This window comes from Pristiophorus japonicus, chromosome 22 (assembly GCF_044704955.1).
Source record: "Pristiophorus japonicus isolate sPriJap1 chromosome 22, sPriJap1.hap1, whole genome shotgun sequence".
Classification (NCBI taxonomy): Eukaryota; Metazoa; Chordata; class Chondrichthyes; family Pristiophoridae; genus Pristiophorus; species Pristiophorus japonicus.
In genome coordinates, this window is record NC_091998.1 from 46,356,409 (window position 1) to 46,380,243 (window position 23,835).

The following is a 23,835-nucleotide window of genomic DNA, read 5'->3' on the forward strand; positions in this document are numbered from 1 at the left end:
AATCTTCCATCACAGAAGGACTCCATTTGGCCCCATCGTGCCTGTGCTAGCTCTTTGAAAGAGCTTTCCAATTAGTCCCACACTCCAACATTTCCCCCATAGCCCTGCTAATTAGTCCTCTTCCAGTAGATGTCTGACTTTTGTACGTTCCCGTGGAACCTGCTACAACCACCCTTTCAGGCAGTGCATTCCAGATCTTCACAGCCTCCGTGTGCAAGGAATATCTCCTTGTTTCCCCTCTGGTGAATCATTTCAAATCTATTTCCGATCTAAATTTATCTTTCGCTGGTCTGAACTCATTCCACCCTCATCCTCAAGTGGTGCTGCCGAGAAGGCGTAGTGAGACTCGACATAAAAGCGATCCTCTTCCTCTTTCTCCCTCCTCTGATTAATATTTCAGGTAGCCTGTGCGCTCCACACACCGCTTTGATTAGATTTCAGCGTGACCCTTGGTGTCCGCACTGCTGAGCCTTGGATTGTGAGCTCAGTGGGCTCAGTGCGCTTGCTTGATGAAGCACATTGGGTTCAATGCATTATCCAGGCTGACACTCCGGTGCAGTCCATGAGGGAGAGCTGCTGTCCGTCAGATGAGACATTAAACCAAGGTCACACCAACTGTTCTACTGCAACGAGGGACGGAAAAGATCTCACGGCAACATTTGAACAAGAGTACGTAGCTCTTCTGGTCCTGGCCAACACCCCGCTGTCCGCCTGCCTCTCAACTGATACAACCCAAAAAAGTCCCCTTATAAGAACATAAAAAATAGGAGCAGGAATCGGCCCTACGGCCCCTCGAGCCTGCTCCGCCATTTAATACGCTCATGGACTCAGGTCCACTTCCCTGCCCGCTCCCCATAACCTCTTATTCCCTTATCGCTTAAGGAACTGTCTATCTCTGTCTTAAATCCATTCAATGGCCCAGCTTCCACAGCTCTCTGAGGCAGCGAATTCCACAGATTTACAACCCTCAGAGAAGAAATTTCTCCTCATCTCAGTTTTAAATGGCCGGCCCCTTATTCTAAGTTCATGACCTCTAGTTCTAGTCTCCCCCATCAGTGGAAACCTCCTCTCTGCATCCACCTTGTCAAGCCCCACTCTTCACTCACATCATTGGTGTTTGTAGGACCTTGCTTGCAGATCTTCTTGACGAAAGAAAGACTTGAATTTATATAGCGCCTTTCACGACCACCGGATGTCCCAAGGCACTTTCCAGAGAATGAAGTACTTTTTGAAGTGTAGTCACTGTTGTAATGTAGGAAACGCGGCAGCCAATTTGCGCACAGCAAACTCCCACAAACCGCAATTTGATAATCATCAGATAATCTGTTTTTGTTGATTGAGGGATAAATATTGGCCAGGACACTGGGGATAACTCCCTTGCTCTTCTCCGAAATAGAATCTTTTATGTCCCCCTGAGAGAGCAGATGGTGTTATGTCTGTAGTGTACTTATGAATGATTCCACGAGGCAATGTGTTGTACTCAAACTGTAGTGACCCTGGTCCTTTATTCGTAACTCCAGAGTGAGGCAGCCGCATGGTGGCTGCCCCTTTATACAGCCCCTGCCGCCAGGGCAGGAAACCCCGGTCTCCACCAGTTGCACCCTCTAGTGGTGCCAGCATGTATATACTCAGTGTAAACCTTATTGACAGTACATCAGTTAAACAAGTCTCCATCTTATGCAACTATACAGTGACTACACAGAGAGTATCTCTATAGTCTGCATATATAACAGACGGGACTTCGGTTTAAAGTTTCATCCAAAAGACAGCACCTTTGACAGTGTAGCGCTCCCTCAGCACTGCACTGGGAGTGTCAGCCTAGATTTTTCATGCCTGAACCCACGACCTTCTGACTCAGAGATGAGAGTGTTACCCACTGAGCCACAGCTCAAATCAATGGTCACCGCACTTCCAAAGCAATTCATGTGAAATACTGTTTGACATGCGTAGATGCGAAGTAAATGCAAGGCCTCTTTATTTTGACATCTCCCTGAGTCCTAAATTAAAATAAAGCGGCTTTGTTCAGCGGGTAAGTAAAGTAGATATCTTGTACTGGACGCCGGCACTGGGGAGTTCAATACGAGTGCAAAAACTGTTTCTTTTATAATCTTTGTCAATTTGCTTTCCTATTTCCAACCCTTATTGGATTGATTAACGTGTAGCCGATTTATTTTGACGTGGGGAATTTGAGATTCTTCACACAATCATATTGGACGAATATATTTCGAGCAGTAGATTGATGGGCTATACACAGCTGAATGGGTTGCTCTTGGGGCCCAGCGCACTGCAAATTAAGCTGCTTTTGCAGCCCGACCAAATGTGTTGAAAGGGCTTTGTGGCATTCGGGCGAAGAGTTATAAGAACATAAGAAATAGGAACAGGAATAGGCCATAGGCCCCTCGAGCCTGCTCCGCCATTCAATAAGATCATGGCTGATCTGATCATGGACTCAGCTCCACTATATACAGCGTTTTTAAAATCTTAAGATGGACACCGGGATATCGTAAGATGGAAAAGCAAAATACTGCGGATGCCGGAATCTGGAATGAAAACAGAAAATGCTGGAAATCTCAGCGGGTCGGGCAGCATCTGTGGAGAGAGAAACAGAGTTAACGTTTCAGGTCGCTGACCCTTTGTCACAACTGGAGAGTGTTCGAAAAGACCAGATTTTTAACAAGCACTGACAGGGGGAGGGGAAGAAATACAAAAGGGAAGGTCTCTGATAGGGTGGAAGCAAACACGAGAATGGAAAGAGAAAGCAATAAAGGTGAACAAGGTAAAAGAGTCAAACGGAAATCCCGTCTGAGGGAAAGGCAGAACTTCTGCAAGGTTGGAAGTTGCTGAGTTTCATTATTTGAGTCTACTGCTAGGAAAGGAAGCACTCAACATATAACACTGATTTGCAGCTCAAAGAGTGCGATGCGATCTCTGGAATCCCCACCCTAAACCTCTCCACCCCTCTACCTCTCCCTTCTACCTCTTTGACCAAACCTTTGGTCACCTGTCCCAATATCTCACTACAAAAAGCATAAGAACTGGGAGCAGGAGTCGGCCATACGGCCCCTCGATCCTGCTCTGCCATTCAATAAGATCCTGGCTGATCTTCTACAACAACTCTACTTTCCCCATATCCCTTAGTGCCCAACAATCTATCGATCTCTGTTGTGACTATACTGAGCATCCACAGACCTCTGGGGCAGAGAATTCCAAAGATTCACCACCCTCCGAGTGAAGAATATTTCTCCTTATCTCAGTCCTAAATGGCCGACCCCTTATTCTGAGACTGTAACCCTGGTTGTAGATGCTTCGGTCAGGAGAAAGAGCCTCTCAGCATCTACCCTGTCAATCCCTTTAGGAATCGTTGTGGCTATGTGTAAAATTATATTTAATTATGCTCCTAGATGTTTTGCGAAATAACAGCAGTTGATCTCTCAACAATATCTCCCGATTTTGAAGGGCAATTAATGAGGGCTTTTCACCAAATAGAAAGTTCCACCAGCTCTTCGCAAGAGAAGAATTCATTTCTTTACTTGCCCCATTACCATCTCCCTTTCCTTCGCACCATCATCCCTCTGTCTCTCTAATCTCTCCTGCCTTCCACCCTATCACAGACCTTCCCTTTTGTTCTTTCCTCCCCTCCCCTCCTTTCCCTGCCTCTGCACTCGCTTAAAATCTCTAACCTTTTCCAGCTCTGACGAAAGGTCACCCACCCGAAACGTTAACTCTGTTTCTCTCTCCACAGATGCTGCCCGACCCGCTGAGTATTTTGTAGCATTTGCTGTTTTTATTAGAGAAGAATTCATTGTTCAGTTTTCAAGAATAGAATACAAGCCAAACAAGTTAGCAGTTTGAGAAATGTCATTATTTGTTTTCTCTGCCTCTCCTCCACACTCAAATGGGCCAACTTGCATTTATATAGCGCCTTTTAATGCAAGAAAATGGCCACTGGTGTTTCACAGAGGCGTATAATGGATGCCGAGCCAAAGGTGGAGAGACGAGGAGGGGTGATTAAAAGGTTGGTCTAAGATGTGGATTTAAACAACAACAACAACTTGTATTTATATAGCGCCTTTAGCGAAGTGAAACATCCCAAGGCGCTTCACAGGAGTATTATGTGATAAAAATTTTGACCCAGAGCTGTATAAGTAGACATTAGGGCTGTGGCCAAAAGCTGGGTCAAAGAGGTCGGTTTTAAGGAGCATCTTGAATGAAGGAAGCGAGGTGGAGAAGCGGCGAGGTTTAGGGAGGGAGTTCCAGAGCTTGGGGCCCAGGCAAGAGAAAGCACAGCCACCGATGGTTGGGCGATTAAATCAGGGATGCTCAAGGGGTAGAATTAGAGGAGCGCAGATATCTCGGGGGGGGTTGTGGGGCTGGAGGAGATTACAGAGATAGGGAGGGGCGAGGCCATGGAGGGATTTCAAAATAAGGATGAGAATTTTGAAATCGAGGCATTGATTAACCGGAAGCCAATGTAGGTCAGTGAGCACAGGGGGTGATGGGTGAACGGGACTTGGTGCGAGTTAGGATGTGGGCAGCCGAGTTTTGGATGGCCTCAAGTTAAAGGAGGAGAGGGAGATAGATGCATTTAGAAAGAAAGCAAGACTTGCATTTATATAGCACCTTTCATGGCCACCGGTCGTCTCAAAGCGCTTTACAGTCAATGAAGTACTTTTGGAGTGTAGTCACTGTTGTAATGTGGGAAACGTGGCAGCCAATTTGCGCACAGCAAGCTCCCACAAACAGCAATGTGATAATTGCCAGAGTTAATGGCAGCATGGCTGCCATTGATGGGAGGAATGGGTGAATCCAAATGAGGCAAGTCAGAGGAACAGAGAGTTCAGGGACACTGCAGGGCTGAAGGTTTAGAGAGATAGAGAGAAGTGATGAGCATACAACACATGAATGAGGGGCCTTAAGAGACTGGGAGCAGTATAGGTCAGCTAGGACAGGGGTGATAGCTGAATGGCACCTGGTGTGAGATACGATATTGGCAGCAAAGTTTTGAATGAGCTGACGTTTATAGGGCGGGAGTGAATTCAGAAGAAAATTCTTTACCCAGAGAGTGGTGAGAATGTGAGAGTTGGCTGTGCACAAATTGGCTGCTGCGTTTCCCACATTTCCCAAAGTGACTACGGAGGTGCCGTCTTTCAGATGAGACGTTAAACCGAGGCCCCGTCTGCGCTCTCAGGTGGACGTAAAAGATCCCATGGCACTATTTTGAAGAAGAGCAGGGGAGTTATCCCCAGGGGAGTGTCCCTCAATCAGCATAACAAAAACAGATTACCTGGTCATTATCACATTGCTGTTTGTGGGAGCTTGCTGTGCGCAAATTGGCTGCCGCGTTTCCCACATTACAACAGTGATCACACCCCAAAAGTACTTCAGTGGCTGTCAAGTAGTGGTCATGAAAGGCGCTATATAAATGCAAGTCTTTCTTTTCTTTTTAGGCCGAACTAGTTGTCTCCCGAATGAGTGACTTGGAGTAAAAGGCGTTTGCGACTACTAGATACGCGACAAGCCTATCTTATATTTAGCCGGCATAAATCGGCAAAATACTCCATGGTGCAATAACATGATGCATAGAAGTTAAACATCTCACGTAAAATTCTGTAACCTTGGCTCTGGAGACTTTCAGTGCTTGGTGCGCGAGGTCCAATGAATGTTCTTTCCAGTTATTTGGGTCTTGAGGCCATCCCGAAACATGGCAGGTGATTCATTAGAGAGGATGTTCTATTCAGGAACGTTTCATGTGAAAATCTCAGAAGAATTCGTTTTAAAAAAAGAAGCCTGGTTTCTTGAAGTGCAGAAATAACAGATCAAAGATGGTCTCGCTGAGGATTAACATCTGTTCTTCAAAAAATATTTAAATATGCCAGCCAACAAGTGATTGAAGACGAGAGAGGCATCTCCTTGCTTTGAAGAGATTACTTTTTTAGATGTATACAAGAAAGACTTGCATTTCTGTAGCGCCTGTCACGACCACCGGACGTCTCAAAGCGCTTTACAGCCAATGAAGTACATTTGACGTGTAGTCACTGTTGTAATGTGGTAAACGCGGCAGCCAATTTGTGCACAGCAAGCTCCCACAAACAGCAATGTGATAATGACCAGATAATCTGTTTTAGTGATGTTGATTGAGGGATAAATATTGGCCCAGGACACCAGGGATAACTCCCAAGCTCTTCTTCGAAATAGTGTCACGGGATCTTTATGTCCACCTGAGCGAGCGGACGGGGCCTCAGTTTAACGTCTCATCCGAAAGACAGCATCTCCGACAGTGTGGCGCTCCCTCAGCACTGCACTGGGAGTGTCAGCCTAGATTTATATGCGCAAGTCCCCGGAGTGGGACTCGAACCCACAACCTTCTGACCTCAGGGGCGAGAGAGAGAGAGTGCTACCCACCGAGAGACAGCCACAAGATATCAAATGGTTGAGAAAAAGTCTGGAGCCCTGCTTCAATTAAATCCATAACAGTTTGGCAAGGTTCGAAACTGGTGACGGCACAATTTAGACCAGGTGTTAGGAATCACGTATTTATATTTAGTTGAACCTAACCTTTTTTTAAAAATTCATTTTATGGGACGTGGATGTCACTGGCAAGGCCGACCTTTTATTTCCCATCCCTAATCGCTCTTGAGAGGGTGGTGGTGGTGAACTGCATTCACATCCCCTGAACAAAAAAAAAGCTCATAAAAGCTCCTTCAATGCTGAAATTCCTTCTGCACTATAACATGCACGGGAAAATATCATCAGGCTCACAAAGAGATAACTGATGATGTGACGTCTCGGAGGAGAAATCTATATCAGTAAAAGGAGAGAGGAAGCTCATTCTTATTTCAGTCTCATTTTATTAACTGAGTTGAAATCAGCGACCTTTCTGGCTTTGTGTACTATATTTATGTGTTTCTTGCCCTAATTTCTTTCAATCTTTGATTTAGTTAATAGTTTCTGGCATAAATTAATGGATTGACATTATTATGGATTGTTGTTCATAAATAGACTTCATAAAGGTAGCTGTTAGCTGGGGGCCAGTTTCAAGATACCAATCACTGCAAGATTCTGATGACTAAATAAACTCGAATGGCTTTTAAACATGAGCGGAATTGCTTGAACTATTGCCTTCAACTTGCAAATAATTAATCTTCATAATGTCCTACACCATTATTTCATCTAAAGTGCAGTTTGAGTAACACTTCAGAACATCAGGATGAGGGTTACTGGTGCTGAATAATAGATGGCATTTTGTGCAGGTGGCCAGTGTCGAGGACAATCTGGTCATGTATGTCCTGGGTTCGATGCAGAGTAAAACTCCCTTGACACTGTCCTGGCCAATATTTATCCCTGAATCAACATAACAAAACAAAAAAAAGGCTTAGCTGGTCATTAACACATTGCTGTTTGTGGGAGCTTGCTGTACGCAGAATTGGCTGCTGCGTTTCCCACATTACAACAGTGAAAAGTACTTCATTGGCTGTAAAGCGCTTTGAGACGTCTGGTGGTCGTGAAAGGCGCCATATAAATGCAAGTCTTTCTTTTCATCCCGATCAGGCATTTGCAAGTCACGTGCAGCATGGGTTAGATGTGGAATGAAGCTCCCTTTACATTGTCCCCACGTTGTGTTCAACAATCCATTTTGTCTTTCTGTTAAAGCTGAAAGTCACACCTTTTGGTTATAGCTCTGACTGGTAAAACCAATAAATTGTGTCCATCAACTCTGTGCATATTAAGTGGCACAACAATCTAGGCTGACACTCTCAGTGCAGTGCTGAGGGAGAGCTGCACTGTCGGAGGTGCCATCTTTCGGATGAGACGTTAAACCGAGGCGCCGTCTGCCCCCTCAGGTGGATGTTAAAAGATCCCATGGCACGATTTCGAAGAAGAGCAGGGAAGGTCTCCCCAGTGACATGAGTCAATATTTATCCCTCAATCAACATAACAAAACAGATTATCTGGTCATTGTCACATTGCTGCTTGTGGGAGCTTGCTGTGCGCAAATTTGCTGCCGTATTTCCCACATTACAACGGTGACTACACTCCAAAAGTACGTGATTGGCTGTAAAGTGCTTTGGGACATCCGGTGGTAATGAAAGTCGCTATATAAATGCAAGTCTTTCTTTCTTTCATCCTCTGAAGGTGTTAATCCTTTGTTGGGTTGTGGTTCAATGGCCATTGACAGCCCTTTGTTCCACTGGTGAAGCTTTTACACTGTATCTCATCATCATAGGAATCGAGGAGGACTTGCTTCCACTCCCAAAGTGAGTTCTTTAATGGCTGAACAGTCCGATACAAGAGCCACAGACCCACTGTATCTATGAGCCTAAACAGGGAGTGCTGCTAGGTTATTCATCCGTGTGGAGCATCACGGCTGAGGCATAGAAACAGAAAATAGGTGCAGGAGTAGGCCATTCGGCCCTTCGAGCCTGCACCACCATTCAAATGGCTGATCATGCAACTTCAGTACCCTATTCCTGTTTTCTCTCCATACCCCTTGACCCCTTTAGCTGTAAGGGCCACATCTAACTCCCTTTTGAATATAACCAACGACTGGACTCAACAACTTTCTGTGGTAGAGAATTCCACAGGTTCACAATTCTCTGGGTGATAAAGTTTCTCCGCATCTCGGTCCTAAGTGGCTTATCCTTAGACTGTGACCCCTGATTCTGGACTTCCCCAACATCGGGAACATTCTTCCTGCAGCTAACCTGTCCAATCCCGTCAGAATTTTATCTACTTCTATGAGATCCCCTCTCATTCTTATAAATTCCAGTGAATATAAGCCTAGTCGATTCAGTCTTGCCTTCCCGGGAATCAGTCTGGTGAAGCTTCGCTGCACTCCCTCAATAGCAAGAATGTCCTTCCTCAGACTAGGAGACCAAAACTGTGCACAATACTCAAGGTGTGATCTCACCAAGGCCCTGTACAACTGCAGCACGTCCAGTTCGGTCCTCACCAAACGTCCTGAACATGCAGTTCCAACAGGACTCAATAGCATGATTTGCTTGAACCCTGGCTAATTGTCCCTTCCCTGCCCTATAGCCACTCAGGTCAACTTTTGCATGGGACCTGCTGGTCCAGCTGAGATGTGCTTAGTCAGCACGGATGGAACCTTGGGTTTTCCAACGAGAATGACTCATTTCCACATTGTGTGATGCACAATTGACTGAGTCATCAGGTGTAAATGTACTTACTTTGTGGGTTCATGCTGAAGAATTCATAGCAACACACACTATTAATAACTCACACAAAAGTAAAATACTACGCATGCTGGAATCTGAAATAAAAACAGAGAATGCTGGAAATACTCAGCGGGTCAGGCAGCATCTGTGGAGAGAGAAACAGAGTTAACGTTTCAGGTCGGTGACCCTTCGTCAGAACTGCTGAATGTTCGAAAAGAGCACATTCTTAAACACTGAAAGGGGGAGGGGAATAAAGAACAAAAGGGAAGGTCTGTGATAGGGTGGAAAGCAGGAGAGATTAGAGAGACAAAAGGGATGATTGGTGAAATGGTAATGACAGAAGTTTGAAAAAGGTTAATCTGGATAGGGTGTGAATGGTGTGGTAATGACCAGCTGCCATTATAGACAAAGAGAAAAGAAAGGAGAGAGAGGAACGAAGAAAGTAAACATAAGATTGGGGGGGGGGGGTGGTGAGAGGGGGAGGGAGAGGGGGAGGGAAGGGAGCCAAAGATGGCCAGAGGTTATGCTCTGAAATTGTTGAACTCGATGTTGAGTCCAGAAGGCTGTAAAGTGCCTAAACGAAAGATGAGGTACTGTTCCTCAAGCTTGCGTCGAGCTTCATTGGAATAGTGCAGGAGGCCGAGGACGGAGAGGTCAGAGTGGGAGTGGAGCGGGGAATTAAAGTGACAGGCGACCGGAAGCTCAGGGTCACACTTACGGACTGAATGGAGGTGTTCAGCAAAGCAGTCACCCAATTGGCACTTGGTCTCCCCAATGTAGAGGAGACCACATCGTGAACAGCGAATACAGTATTCGAAATTGAAAGAAGTACAAGTAAATCGCTGTTTCACCTGGATAGTCAGGAAGGAGGAGGTAAAAGGGCAGGTGTTGCATCTCCTGCGCTTGCACGGGAAGGTAATATTAAGAACTGGTTGGTTTATTAGCAAAGGTTTAACAATCACACTACACATTACTAATTCATCCACCAGGCTCACAATCACCTGCCTCATCGTGGATCCCTCGAACCCAACTGGCTGGGGTTTTATTGAGTCTTGTGAACATCACGTGACTGGCTAGCCACTCCCAACTCAACAGCTCCACCAACCGGTGAGCATACTCATGGGTGCATACATTACACTAGGCAGGTTTAAATTTGTGTATTTGTTTAACAAACATAGTCTGGTACGAACAAAGGGCCATTGGGCCATCTAATCCTTCACAATCCAGACAACTGGTTAAATAAGCATACGGAGTCCTGGTCTTCATAAATAGAGGCATAGAGTACAAAAGCAAGGACGTTATGATGAACTTGTACAAAACACTGGTTCGGCCTCAACTGGAGTATTGTGTCCAATTCTGGGCACCGTACTTTAGGAAGGATGTGAAGGCCTTGGAGAAGATGGAGAAAAGATTTACAAGAATGGTTCCAGGGATGAGGGACTTCAGTTACGTGGATAGACTGGAGAAGCTGGGGTTGTTCTCCTTAGAGTAGAGAAGGTTGAGAGGAGATTTGATCGATGTGTTCAAAATCATGAGGGGTCCAGACAGAGTAGATAGAGAGAAACTGTTCCCATTGGTGGAAGGGTCGAGAACCAGAGGACACAGATTTAAGGCGATTGGCAGAAGAACCAAAGGCGACATGAGGGAAAATCTATTTTATGCAGCGAGTGGTTAGGATCTGGAATGCGCTGCCTGAGAGGGTGGTGGAGGCAGATTCAATCACGGCTTTCAAAAGGGAGTTGCATAAGTACCTGAAAGAAAAAAATTTGCAGGGCTACGGGGAAAGGGTGGGGGAGTGGGACTGGCTGAGGTGCTCTTGCAGAGAGCCGGCATGGGCTCGACGGGCCGAATGGCCTCCTTCTGCGCTGTAACCATTCTATGGATTCTTCCCCTTGCCCTCTCCACCACCACCACCAACCCGATCACCTACTTTAAGGACCCCTCCCTATCTCCCCCTTAAAAATAAGGTCACTTAACCTGTTCGCATTTATGTCATTCTCAGTCCTCCATCGCAACAGATATTGATTCAGACCTTCTTTTGGAGTCTGTTCCAGGATTCCGCTCTGACGTTGGAAGGAGATAATAAATCCTGACTTGCCCTGAAGCTTGTGGACTGTGTACTTGTGTCCTCTAGTCCTACACCCATGGCCCACGTTAAACGGCTTGCCTACTTAAACCTTCCATGATTCTCAAGAGCTGAATCAGGTCGCGTCTCAGTCCTTTGAAGTGCTTTTCAGGGGAAGATGCAACTCTTTGGGTTCATAATAGACTCAGAGCAGTGTTGTCCTGGAAGAGGTGATCCACTTTTTAAGTCAGTACCGAATCAGGGAAAAGTTAAAAGGAAAAAAATCCTTCAATTGGTTAAGTGGCTGACTTTCCACAGAAGGATTGAATGCTACTTTCCTGTAAAGGTCAAAATCTATGGTTGGAGCTGAGATGAGCAGATAAAAGTCCCAGAGTTGGATCCTGTAGTGATGATTGTATTTTCATTTCACAGGAAACTGTAATTCTTGCTACAAGCAACGGATCAATGGTCTTGTTGATCAAATGTGCTGAAATATCAAAGGCAGAATTCGTTGCCTAAAGGACAAATCAAATTGGTGTCGCCCTGAGTAACTACATAATTTTTTTTTTCTGCCTTTGTTATTGATGCTGCCGACATCGCCTCAGTTCAGGCTGAGGAAGCGTTGGAATTGTTAAGCATTCATTCAGCAGTGAACACCGTGGCCCAGCGTGTGGGTTTTTTTTTAAGCTGTGCGTACGCGGTTGTACGCGCCCCAGCCAGTTCCGCGTCTCTGCCTGCGCTTTGCCCGCGCGAAAACCCGGAAACCCGCGATCTGTCAACTTTCGGCTTGACAGGCCGTCCGTGCCACCGGGAAACAGACCTTCGCTCACGGAGAATTGGGGCTATTTGCCCACCTACTGCCCAGCGGATGTCAAGAAACTCTTACGCCTGGTGAAATCAGGTGTAGGGCCTTTTTTTTTTACCAGTGTAAGGGTTTAAATAAATGTTAAAATACATTTTTTTTTGACTTAAAACATTCAGAAACCTTTAAAATGAGTTTAGGTTATTTTCATCCCCTTTAAAAATGTTTACATTTATTTTACATTTTTGCTTTAAATGTTTCATTAAATTGTATTTTAATTAATTTTGAACATGGGATGATTTATTTTAATTTAAGAGGGGGGTGAAAGTATATTTTTTAGGGGATTCCTATTATGCTTATGGGGAATTTCCAACAGCATAATGAGAATCCCCCTTGGTGATTGGTTGGGCCGGCCCATATGATCCCAGGGTTGCTTGCGGACCGCTTGCTCCCCCGGGGTACGTGGGTCTTTACACAGGCCTACGCGCAGCCCAGGAGCGCGAGTCTTCGAAGCTCCCGAGGCACCAGGTAGAACATAAGAACATAAGAAATAGGAGCAGGAGTAGGCCACACGGACCCTCGAATGTACCTTTCTTGCTGTTTGGAGGTGTTAGCCCGTGGGAAGCCTCCGGCTGCCATTTCCGGCCCGATGTGATTTTTGGGTGATGACATGGTGATGGCAACCGATCTACAGAATGGTAAAAAAGGACAAAGAAAGACTTGCATTTATATAGCGCTTTTCACAACCATCGGACGTCTCATAGAAACATAGAAACATAGAAAATAGGTTCAGGAGCAGGCCATTCGGCCCTTCGAGCCTGCACCACCATTAATATGATCATGGCTGATCATGCAACTTCAGTACCCCATTCCTGCCTTCGCTCCATACTCCCTTTAGCCGTAAGAGCCACATCTAACTCCCTTTTGAATATATCCAACGAACTGGCCTCAACAACTTTCTGTGGTAGAGAATTCCACAGGTTCACAATTCTCTGGGTGAAAAAGTTTCTCCTCATCTCGGTCCTAAATGGCTTACCCCTTATCCTTAGACTGTGACCTCTGGTTCTGGACTTCCCCAACATCGGGAACATTCTTCCTGCATCTAACCTGTCCAATCCCGTCAGAATTTTATATGTTTCTATGAGATTCCCTCTCATTCTTCTAAATTCCAGTGAATATAAGCCGAGTCGATCCAGTCTTTCTTCATATGTCAGTCCTGCCATCCCGGGAATCAGTCTCAAAGCGCTTTGCAGTCGATGAAGTACTTTTGAAATGTAGCCACTGTTGCAATGTCGGAAACACGGTAGCTAATATGCGCACAGCAAGCTCCCACAAACAGCAATGAGATAATGACCAGACAATCTGTTTTTTCGTCATGTTGATGGAGGGATAAATATTGGCCCAGGGCACTGGGGATAACTCTCCTGCTCTTCCTCGAAATAGTGCCATCTTTTCAAAATAGTGGGATCTTTTATGTCTACTTTGGAGAGCAGACCGGACCTCGGTTGAACGTCTCATCCGAAAGACGTCACCTCCGACAGTGCAGCGCTCCCTCAGCACTGCACTGGGAGTGTCAGCCTAGACTTGTTTGTGCTCAGGTCTCTGGAGTGCTAGGCACTGAGCCACAGTTGACACGGTGACCAAATGCTTGGTCAAGGAGGTAGGTTTTAAGCTGCATGTGAAAGGCCGCACACGAGGTAGGGAGAGGTTTTATGAGACAATTCCAGAGCTTAGGGCTCAGGCAGCTGAAGTCATGGAAGGGCTGGACAAGAGGCCAGAAATGGAGGAGCACAGAGAACTCATAGAGTTGTGGGGTTGGAGGAGATTACAGAAACAGGAGGGGCGAGGCCATGGAGGAATTTGAACACGGGGATGAGAATTTTAAATTTGAGGTGCTGGTAGAGCAGGAGCCAATGTCGGTCAGCGAGCACAGGGGATGATGAGTGAACGGGACAATCACCTGAGAAGTGAAACCCATTTTTATTAGTGTGAAAATTGCCGGGTTGGGGGGAGGGAGTGGGATTCATCGCAGCAACGTGAGCAATTAAATTCACAGCGTTATTAAAAACTCAACTTGCTTCGTATGTCATTTTGTTCGCAATGATTCGAAAGGGGAGAAATATTGGTTCACAGGTGCAACACTCGTGTCAGCAATAGCATTATTCGACAAGGGTCAGAGGGCACAGAATTAATGCAGCATTTCAGCTGGAAATTGGTCTGGTGTCTTGAATTTAATTCAATTTATTGCTCTGTGATATAGATAAATCAAAAATTAATAGCAGGCTGGAAAGATTAAATTCTTCCTATATTTACAAAAATCAATAACTGAGACATTCTTTTCCCACAGCAGGAGAATGGTCCCAGCTTAGATCAGTCCAGATTTCAACACTCCGACTGCAAAATGCCCTTCAAGGCCTTGGGCAGAGTTCTGCTGTGATGGTTGAATAACTTGTTGGCACGGCCTTTAAAATAAATCATTCGTGCTTTTCTTATCTTCTGCAGCTCTGGTTACGGCATTTTAGCTCTTTGGCTAGCAAGGGAATTCAAAAGCGCGTGGTTCACATGAAGATTCATTCATGTCAGCGGCCTTTGATATGGTCAGCCCTGCAATGCTCCTCCGATGCCTCTGCTCCTTTGTTGAGCTCAGTGCCACTGCCCGAGCATCTCCAGCAATGTTGCCCTTTTCCCCCGCTCCGTTACCTCTGGCCTCCCCCAAGGATCTATCCTTGGCCTCCTCCTCCTCTTCCTTATCTACACAGGGTCAGCTCCCACATGTGTGCGGAAGGCACCCACCTCGATCGCTCCTCCACCATCTCCTGACCCCTGCACTGCCTCCGTGCTATCGGGCAGCTTGTTCGACGTCCACCCTTGGATGAGCCAGAATTTCTTCCAGTTAAACGCGAGGTAAACTTTCGCAACCCCCCACCCCCCCCCGCCCGCCCCCCGCCCTCACCTGGAATACTGCGTGCAGTTTTGGTTTAGGTATTTACGAAAGGATATACTTGCTTTGGAGGCAGTTCAGAGAAGGTTCACTCGATTGATTCCGGAGGTGAGGGGGTGACTTATGAGGAAAGGTTGAGGAGGTTGGGCCTCTACTCATTGGAATTCAGAAGAATGAGAGGTGATCTTATCGAAACGTATAAGATTAGATGCAGAGGGGATGTATAAGGTGGATGCAGAGAGGATGTTTCCACTGATGGGGGAGACTAGAACTAGAGGGCATAATCGTACAATAAGGGGCCGCCCATTTAAAACTGAGATGAGGAGGAATTTCTTCTCTCAGAGGGTTGTAAATCTGTGGAGTTTGCTGCCTTAGAGAGCTGTGGAAGCTGCGACATTGAATGGATTTAAGACAGAAATAGACAGTTTCTTAACCGATAAGGGAGTAAAGGGTTATGGGGAGCGGGCAGGGAAGTGGAGCTGAGTCCATGATCGGATCAACCATGATCCTATTGAATGGCGGAGCAGGCTCGAGGGACTGTGTGTCCTATAGTGCTGCTATTTCTTATGTTGTTATGTTCACCGCCACCACAAATTCTTGCCCCCGATTCCAGCCCCCGCCCTGACCACTGAACTAGACTGTTCGCAACCTTGCCGTCCTGTCCAACCCAGAGTGGAGCTTCTGACTCCAGATCACAGAGACACATATTCGCAGCTTTGTAACGTCGCCTGCCTCTGCCTCTGCTGACTTGCAGCTGAAAACCCTCACCCACGCCTTTGTCACCTCCAGACCCAACTATTCCAATGCCCCCCCTGGCCCTCCCATCCTCCACCCTCAGTAAACTTCCGCTTATCCTATCCGCACTGTAAGTGGTTTTGCCCTTGGTGGTTCCGAATCACCAACCCCACCCCGCGACCCCCCCCCCCTTACAACAGTTCTAGACCCCGGGAATTATAGTAGTAAATAGACAGATCTTTCGGTCTCAGCCGTCACAATGCTTTTACTCACATTAAAGCACACACCTGCACCCAGTAAAAACACACCCCGGTGGCGTAAAACAAACACAGTACAACAGACAACACTGGCCCATCTGAACAGGCCCCTATTGTGAAGTACGCACGATTAAAACACCCCTGCTTGGCTCAATAGTGTACCACCGAATCTGTCCAACAGACTGTGCGTACGCTTATGATCCGCGCAGAACCTCCCCACTAAAACCCTAAGGCTTGGTTGGGACACACGACACCCCTTCACACAATGCGGTGGTCTAAAGGATGCGTGGGCTGGGATAAATGCTCACCAGTTACCCCTCTGGCTTACTCGCTGCTTCTCCCGATGAGGCGTATCTTCTGGTTCTGTACCAATCTGTGGTTTCCAAGTCCCAGACTCAAGCTCAGTTTCCCAGTCGAAATTGTACATTAATGATTTAGACGAGGGGATTAAATGTAGTATCTCCAAATTTGCGGATGACACTAAGTTGGGTGGCAGTGTGAGCTGAAGGAGGATGCTATGAGGCTGCAGAGTGACTTGGATAGGTTAGGTGAGTGGGCAAATGCATGGCAGATGAAGTATAATGTGGATAAATGTGAGGTTATCCACTTTGGTGGTTAAATCAGAGAGACAGACTATTATCTGAATGGTGACAGATTAGGAAAAAGGAAGGTGCAACGAGACCTGGGTGTCATGGTACATCAGTCATTGAAGGTTGGCATGCAGGTACAGCAGGCGGTTAAGAAAGCAAATGGCATGTTGGCCTTCATAGCGAGGGGATTTGAGTACAGGGGCAGGGAGGTGTTGCTACAGTTGTACAGGGCCTTGGTGAGGCCACACCTGGAGTATTGTGTACAGTTTTGGTCTGCTAACCTGAGGAAGGACATTCTTGTTATTGAGGGAGTGCAGCGAAGGTTCACGAGACTGATTCCCGGGATGGTGGGACTGACCTATCAAGAAAGACTGGATCAACTGGGCTTGTATTCACTGGAGTTCAGAAGAATGAGAGGGGACCTCATAGAAACGTTTAAAATTCTGACGGGTTTAGACAGGTTAGATGCAGGAAGAATGTTCCCAATGTTGGGGAAGTCCAGAACCAGGGGTCACAGTCTGAGGATAAGGGGTAAGCCATTTAGGACCGAGATGAGGAGAAACTTCTTCACCCAGAGAGTGGTGAACCTGTGGAATTCTCTACCACAGAAAGTAGTTGAGGCCAATTCACTAAATATATTCAAAAGGGAGTTAGATGAAGTCCTTACTACTAGGGGGATCAAGGGGTATGGCGAGAAAGCAGGAATGGGGTACTGAAGTTTCATGTTCAGCCATGAACTCATTGAATGGCGGTGCAGGCTAGAAGGGCTGAATGGCCTGCTCCTGCACCTATTTTCTATGTTTCTATAGCGAGGCTTTCTTTGCTCGTAGATGATGGTTTCTTCTTCTCTCCGTCCCAGACAGAGTGCTCGGTCCTTGAGTGCGTTGATCAAAGCAAGCAAGCGTAGAAGAGGCGAGAGATAGAGATGGCTGCAAATTATGCCTGACAAATGTTTGCTGAATCCTCGTGCCAAAAACCAGTCCTTTGCCTGAGGCAGTCCAACTGAAGGGCAATGAATCACATCTTAGGCCTGTGCCTTTGTTACCGGGCTCTTCCTGGGGATAAAGGCTCCAACGAGTCTGGGTGGCCAAATAGCTTCCTTTGTCCTGAGGTTCCCGCGCTCCGCGACTCTCAGTCATTTCGATGGCTTGAGCACCGACCACTTTACCTGATCTCCCACTGATGGGTTCCCATTACATGACAAAGGGTCCTCCATCTGCTTTCAGCCATCCCAGACTAATCCCGCCCACCTGATACGTATTCCTGTGGAACATGCCTGGGCCTGTCCCAGTCAAGCTGTCAGCTCCTCTGAAATATGAAAAAGCAATGTCCAAAACGTAAAGTCCAAAATCCTGAAGTCTGTGTTGATGTTTATGCCGATGCTTACAGCCCCAAGCCCCACTCAACCATCAGCCCTGCCCTTGCTGACCTATATTGGCTCCTTCTTCCCCCACACCTCCAGCATGAAATTCGCTGCATTTAAATCCCTCCCTGGCCTCAGCTTGACATATCTCTCGAACCTCCTCCAACCCTGCGCTGTCCTCAAGAATTCTCACTTCCTCTGACTCTCAGACCTATTGTGCATCGCACCTTCACTTTGTCCATCCATCAGCAGCTGTGTCAGCCAGCTAGGCTCCACACTCTGGAATTCTCTCCTACACCTCTATCACCCTCTCCTTTAGAAAGAAAGAAAGACTTGCATTTATATAGCGCCTTTCGCAACCACTGGACGTCCCAAAATGCTTTACAGCCAATGAAGTACTTTTGGAGTGTAATCACTGTTGTAATGTGGGAAACGTGGTAGCCAATTTGCACACAGCAAGCTCCCACAAACAGCAATGTGATCGTGACCAGATAAGCTGTTTTTAGTGATGTTGATTGACGGATAAATATTGGCCAGGACACCTGCTCTTCTTCAAAATAGTGCCATGGGATCTTTTACGTCCACCTGAGCGAGCAGACGGGGCCTCAGTTTAATGTCTCATCCAAAAGATGGCACCTCCGACAGTGCGGCACTCCCTCAGCACTGCACTGGAGTGTCAGCCTAGATTATGTGCTCAAGTCGCTGGAGTGGGACTTGAACCCACAACCTTCAGACTCAGGGATGAGGATGCTACCCACTGAGCTACAGCTGATAATTGTAGATTAATGATCCTCCTTAAACCCCAGCTCTTTAACCAAGCTCACGGCTCCTGACATCTCCTTCTCGGGCTTGGCACCCATTTCTGTCCGATTCCCCCTCTGTGAAGCACCTTGGGACGTTTCTCTACATTTAAGGTGCTGTATAAATGCGTTGTTCTATCTATGAACAATGGTTGCTTGTCTCTCTGTCTCTCTATTTGTCCGTGTCCCTCGACCTTCTCTGAAGAAAGAAAGACTTGCATTTATATAGTGCCTTTCACAACCACCAGACGTCTCAAAGCGCTCTACAGCCAATGAAATACTTTTGGAGTGCAGTCACTGATGTAGTGTAGGAAACGTGGCAGCCAATTTGCGTTCAGCCAGCCCCCACAAACAGCAAATGTGATAATGAGCAGATAATCTGTTTTTGTTATGTTGATTGAGGGATAAATGTTGGCCCCAGGACACCGGGGAGAACTCCCCTGCTCTTCTTCGAAATAGCGCCGTGGGATCTTTTACGTCCACCTGAAAGGGGCCTCGGTTTAACGTTTCAAAGAAGAGCCTTGAAAATAATTTTCTTGTCAAACAACCCTCCTCCCAAAAAGGCTCCTGAGTTCAAACCCCAGCTTGCTTCGAAATCATATAGAAAAATTATGAGTAGTTTTATTTCCCCACTGCAGCTAGATAAGTAGATGATTGCCTAAATAAATCATTGCAAACTATTATTGCTTTTAACTTCTCAGTATGAAAGAAAAAGGCATGTTATTTAATTACCCCCATCTGTATGTCTGTTTCTATTATTGCAAAGCCAGCCTCTCTTTCTCGAGTACAAATAAATAATTGAAAACAGTTTTCTCATTGCACCTTAGTCTCAAACGTTTCAACTGCTTATTTTGAAATCATTGGGTAAAACAGGCACACGTGTGGGCCCAATTTTATCCCGACTCGCTCAGCAGAAACCTGGTCGGTGGGCAGTTAAAATTGCCCCGGCTCTTACCAGTCCGAAACCCGCCACGATCACAATCTGCAATTTTAACCTGCTTTTCCTGAGCAGGCAGCAAGGACACACGACAGGAACCAACAGGATCTTTCTTCACATGTGTGTGTCATGGCCTGATGACATCATTGAGAACCGACTGTAATTTTAACTCAGGTCTGAGCGGGGAGTCCGCCTGTAGTTAAAATCGGGGCCAACTGGAATAGTCTTGTCAAAGACCCATCTCGTGTTATTGCACTGAGAGAACCATTCTCTTCCATGTCAGAGATTCTCCACAGTACACATTGTGGCATCCTGTGCATTTTAGGCACACATCTAGCTCTTGACTACTATGAGAATACACCATTTTAAAATGGCCAGCCTGTAAAATTGACCAAATGTTGTAACCAGCAGAGCTTGCGAAGTCACGAAGCTACTGTGGAAACTGTTAGTTTTAGCAAAAGCTGTACTTTCTCACAGATAAAAGGAGTAACCAGTGGAGATACCCCGAGGAATTGATAAGACCTTCTGTGGACAATGATGTCTTTAAGGAACATTTTTAATGAACGGAATATTGAAAAGGACATTGAAAAATACATCACGTATTTAATAAACTGTCTGCTGAAGAGGAAAAAAAAACAACTTTGGCCTTACAGAGTTGGCAAGTTGCCAACATTTATAGGTATAAATAGTGCTGTGAGAGGACACTTGGGGCTGAGGTCAAGAGATTGGTAACCTGGTCAGTAACTAAGGGAATCAGAGAGTTAATTTCCGAACACTGACCACGGCTGGAATTAACCCTGTGAGTGTCTTTGCTTTGAATGAATCACTTCGGTAATAGGCAATTTTAACTGAGGCCGGGCCTCAGTTTAAAATGTCATCCAAAAGACGGCACCTCCGACAGTGCAGCACTCCCTCAGCACTGCACTGGAGTGCCAGCCTAGATTTTTGTACTCAAGTCCCTGGAGTGGGACTTGGACCCACTTGAACCTTCTGATTCCAAGACAAGAGTGCTGCCCACTGAGCCACAGCTGATGTTGAAAGCTAAACCCATCGCAATTGCATGGATTCAGGAAGTGAAACAACTGCAGTCCCTGAGGCTAATCCATGAAATCCTTATGGCATAGACATATTGTTAGGAAGACTGGCTTTTTGCAAACGGTGGGACTATCAATTCAGGGCAACATTTGCTCTGTTAGGTCAACATCTTTGCGCCACTCCAATATCCCATAAGACCATGAATGCAGTAACTTCTGCTTTCTCCATTCAAAACTTGATGAGATGACAACTTCGGGGTCATTGTTGAGTGGTAAGATACCTTCTTACAAATATGAACTGGTATTGACAACCTTGCTGCTTATTGAAGTGCCAAAGTAATCTTCTTCTTCGGCAGTCCTCGGAGTCGAGGATGACTTGCTTCCACACTAATATGAGTTCTCAGGTGGCTGATGAGCCCAATGTGGGAGCTACAGTCTCTGTCACAGGTGGGGCAGACGGTGGTTGGAGGGACGGGTGGGTGGGGGACTTGGGATGCCATGTGCTCCTTCCGCTGTTTGCGCTTGGCTTCCCGCGTGTTCCCGGCGAAGAGACTCGAGGTGTTCAGCGCCTTCCCGGATGCTTCTCCTCCACTTTGAGCGGTCTTGGGCCGGGGATTCCACATGTCGGTGGGGATGTTGCACTTTATCAAGGAGGTTTCGAGGGTGACCTTGAAACGTTTCCTCCGCCCACCTGGGGCTCGCTTGCCGTGTCGGAGCTCTGAGTGGAGCGCGTGTCGCTCAGTGTAATTTATTTGAGAACACTTGGACTGTGTCAATAATAATTGTAGTGCATGATTTTGACATTGCTTTGCCTCCGAGTAATGCAAAGAGAGGTAATACAGACTGAATGCAGAACGCTGCAAGTTATTTCATTACACCTTCGGGACCAGGCAAGTTCTGTAGCATGGTTGGATGCTCCTCATTGTGTAGAAATTGTTTTTTCTGTTCACAGGATTTCCTAATTATTTCGCAGTAGTGAACAGAAAAGGCAACCTTACAATTCAAAGGGTTTTAATGCCCCTGAGACGGGAGAGAGTTGAGCAACGAAGATGAGATCTGGATATCAGGAATTCCAGTTACAAGCAGGATTCCAGGACTTTACCCGCGTTACAACAATGACCACACTTCAAAAGTAATTCATTGGCTGTAAAGCGCTTTGGGACATCTGGTAGTCATGAAAGGCGCTATATAAATGCAAGTCTTTCTTTCTTTCTTTCTTTCTTTCCTTCTTTCCTTCTTTCTTTCCTTCTTTCCTTCTTTCTTTCCTTCGATTCAATCTCTCCAGTCGATCCAATCTCTCCTCAAAAGACAGTCCTGCCATCCCAGGAATCAGTCTGGTGAACCTTCGCTGCACTCCCTCTATGGCAAGTATATTCTTTCTTGTGTAAGGAGACCAAAACTGCACACAATACTCCAGGAACGGTCTCACCAAGGCCCTGTATAACTGTAGTAAGACACCCTTGCTCCTGTACTCAAATCCTCTTGCAATGAAGGCCAACATAACATTTGCCTTCTTAACTGTTTGCTACACCTGCATGTTTGCTTTCAAGAAAACCCAGGTCTCTCTATACATCGACACTTCCCAAGCCATCACCATTTAAATAATACTTTGTCCTTATATTTTCCCTACCAAAGTGGATAATTTCACATTTATCCACATTATACTGCATCTGCCATGTGTTTGCCCACTCACTCAACCTAACTAAATCACCTTGCAGCGTCTTTGCATCCTCCTCACAACTCACAATCCCACCTAGTTTTGTGTCATCAGCAAACTTGAAAATATTACATTTGTTTCCCTCATACATCGCTTCTCGGCCTTTTGGCTAAGATCATGCGTAACTGACCTGACAGGGGAGTAACCATGACCCCAACGTGGTTCTCCCTGGATCAGGAAGGTGGTTCTCCTATGCTTTTTGGAAATAGAAGGTGGGTGGGGTGGATTGACCCATCCACCTCCATGGCACGAACCTGGTATTGCAGTACTTCCAGGAACGGTGCTTGGGCTCTAGGCCTTTTGGCTAAGAGCATTAGCGCAGGGTGATCCTTGATGTGTGCAAGGTGACCTCTGGCGTTTGTGATCTGACAAAGAATTGGAAAGATTGGCTACGAAAAATTAAAAAAAAAAAAAAAATGGTTTCCCTCATCCAAATCATTTATATATATTGTGAATAGCTGGGGCCAAAGCACTGATCCCTGTGGTACCCCACTAGTCACTTCCCACCACCCCGAAAAAAACCCGTTTATTCCTACTCTCTGTTTACTGTCAGTTAACCAATTTTCAATCCATACCAATACATTACTCCCAATCCTATATCCTTTAGTTTTGCACACTAACCTCTTATGTGGGACTTTATCAAAGACCTTCTGAAAATCTAAATACACTACATCCACTGGTTCTTCCTTATCTATTCTATCAGTTACATCCTCAAAAACAAAGACTTGCATTTCTATAGCGCCTTTCAACCTCAGGACGTCCCAAAGTGCTTTACAGCCAATGAAGTACTTTTTGAAGTGTAGTCACTGTTGTAATGTAGGAAATGCAGCAGCCAATTCATGCACAGCAAGCTCCCACAAACAGCAATGTGATAATGACCAGTTAATCTGTTTTAGTAATGTTGATTGAGGAATAAATATAGGCCAGGATAACTCCCCTGATCTTCTTCAAAATACTGCCATGGGATCTTTTACATCTGCCTGAGAGAGTAGACGGGGCCTCGGTTTAACGTCTCATCCGAAAGACAACACCTCCGATGGTGCGGCACTCCCTCAGCACTGCACTCCCTCAGCACCCACAATCTTCTGACTCAGAGGTGAGTGTGCTATCCACTGAGCCCTGGCTGACACCATTGGATAAAAGGACTGAATTGAATTTTCAAAGATGATGAAGATGAATCCAGGCAAACTGTTTACTGTGGTGAAGGGTTCAAGAGTCAGGGAACAAAACAAGGTCACAACGTTACAAAGTATTTACAGCAGAGAAACAGGCCGTTTGGCCCAACAGGTTCGTGCCGGTGTTTATGCTCCTCTCATCCCTTGTCAGCAGCAAGGAGGGAAATATTTCCCTCTCAGGATAATAGTGTTGTGAAACAGGTTACCGGGGGAAGTTCTGAATCAGGAAGCAAGAGGTTATGA

General features: G+C 46.1%; 1 pseudogene; it reads left to right on the forward strand.

Moving 5' to 3' along the window:
- Positions 1 to 22,506: 22,506 nt before the first annotated feature.
- Positions 22,507 to 22,708, forward strand: LOC139235257 (U2 spliceosomal RNA; annotated as a pseudogene).
- The last annotated feature ends 1,127 nt before the right edge of the window (positions 22,709 to 23,835 follow it).